The sequence below is a fragment of the Cucurbita moschata genome, unplaced genomic scaffold (genome assembly GCF_002738365.1).
Source record: "Cucurbita moschata cultivar Rifu unplaced genomic scaffold, Cmos_1.0 Cmo_Scf00147, whole genome shotgun sequence".
NCBI classification, from domain to species: Eukaryota; Viridiplantae; Streptophyta; class Magnoliopsida; order Cucurbitales; family Cucurbitaceae; genus Cucurbita; species Cucurbita moschata.
In genome coordinates this window covers 20,295-22,650 of record NW_019268663.1, presented here as the reverse complement: position 1 = coordinate 22,650, position 2,356 = coordinate 20,295, and positions in this window count along the sequence as shown.

Genomic DNA, 2,356 nt, shown 5'->3' with positions numbered 1-2,356 from the left:
TTTGGTACCTAATTTATTCACCATACTCTCCAAAAGTGACTTAAAAATTTAACATCCCTATCATTTTTTGTGTGCAGCAAACATTGGCAACATTGACTACAAAACTTATAAACATCGTGCTTCATGACAAAGGTCATATGGATCGTGATGAGAATTTTCTCCCATATCTTGGTTTCGCTAACTAAAGTTTTCCAATAACTCCCAAACTTCATTACATTGTATAATCTCTTGGGATAAGGATTCATATAACATTTCATAAAATAAGATCTACTGATGAATTTCATAGCATTTGAAGGTCATCTAGGTCATGAACCGAAGGTAAATTACCTTAAGGGCATTATGGTCATTTTACGCCGTTTCTTTGTTTACCTACTTATCCTTATCCAATGACCACCAAATTTCGTATCTAACCTCAACATAATATAATATGCTCAATGTTAAAATTTGATATGCAGCGGGGCTCATATAGTGTGTTATTTTAACGTTACTTAAATCTCGAGCTATTTTATCGGTTCAGGGCTTTAACTCACGGTTCTTTGGGTTTTTCTTTCATATGTCCTTAATTCATACTTTGTTTAGGGTTCATATGAAAATCCAAGCAATTTCTACAAGTATTTCTTTACAAAAAGTCCAAGGTGGCTACTTGCCTCGTCGTCGATGTTTGGGACGTCCATTCTTGAGCTTCCAGTATCTGAATTACTTCAAATTTCCTCCCACGTACTCCTTATTGTGTCTAGTTTCTGAAACCAAAAGATTTTCTATGAGAATCGGTGTGGAATAGAGTTAAAATTGAGAAAACCCGAGAAAAGGTCAAATTTTGAGTTGACTTGGACAGTTTAGTTGAACTGGCCATATCATCGTTTTCTTCCTCTGAACAGGAAGAAGATGCGCATTTTTCACATCGCCACCATCTGAAACTTGGCCTGTATAGCCACATTTATAGTGTTTCTCTCCTTGATTTCTTCGTGAAACTTAAAGATGGGTATTACAAGGAAGGGCTAGGGATTTGATTTGATACCTTCTCGTGGATTGTAGCCTAAGATATTCGCTTCCAAAGTTCAGTTGGGAGAGTGTCAAACTAAAGATTTGAAGGTCACGTGTTTAATCTCCATGTTCATCGCACCTGTTTCCATTTGTATAAGCTGACTATTCAATAAAAAATTATCTATGATTTATTTATAAAATTTCAATGAATAATTAATTAGCGGAAATACCGCACTTGGTTGCATAAGTTCATTAAGTTGCATAACTTTATTCAATCTAAAACTAGTGATTATTTCTTTTTAAAATATAATGAATTAGCAGAAATACCTTTACTTATGATTTTTTTTTTCAAATATTAGCGAAGATAACTCAGTTTTGAGAGCGTCACACTGAAAATCTAAAGGTCACGTGTTTGATCCAAATTAGAATTTTCATTTTCAATGTTATTGGGGATAGCTTAGTTGGGAGACCGTAATATTGAAGATTTGAAGGTCACGTGTTCGTTCGAACTTTACCAGACCTGATTCAAGTAGTATAACTTACTATCTTATTTAAATGTTAAGAGTATGAATTTTCATTTTAATGTTAGTGTGGATAGCTGAATTGGGAGTGAGAGTGGGTCTGTGGATTAAAATTTCAATGAATTAGCGTAAATAATTCTACGGATGAATTTTCATTTTAATGTTTGCGTGGATTGCTGAGGTGGGAGTGGGTCTGTAGATCTAAAATAGCGTGGATTCCTAATTCTTTATTTGACTATAAATGCTCTATAATATATTTAGTAAAATGACTCATTTTAGTGCATGGAACAATAAAATTGATGTTCCCGTAGAATCGTCAATACATTCTACTTTCAATGTTGCTGAGTTGAGTCCTTTTGATATAGGTGATGATTTTTCTTATTCGAGGACGAATCCTTTTGAAGAGTGGGATGATGATAAGAATCACGGTGTTCCAACTGGACCTATTACACAACCCAAGGCCAAGAAGATTCAACAAGCATTCATACTTCATCTACAAATTTGGATAGGCTAGGTTTAACCATAATTTCATGTGTTACAAGCTGATTAGTTTGAGTCAAGACCATTTGGAGATTCAAAAGTAAATATTTGCACGGTTGAAGTAGTGGATGAAATTGCAAGCATCATTTCATGAGTGGTTAGAAAACTTTATTTATTATTTTAATTTCATAAAGTTTGTAATGCTCAAATTGACTTCGTCTCCTGTGGAGATTTAAAGGGATTGAGATTAAATCACGAACACTAACTTCTTTTGTTGGGAGACTATAAATACCCACAAATTATTATGTAAAAGCATATTTGTGATCAATGAAATTGATCTCTCAAGTTGAGACGATCCCCCTTATAGAACT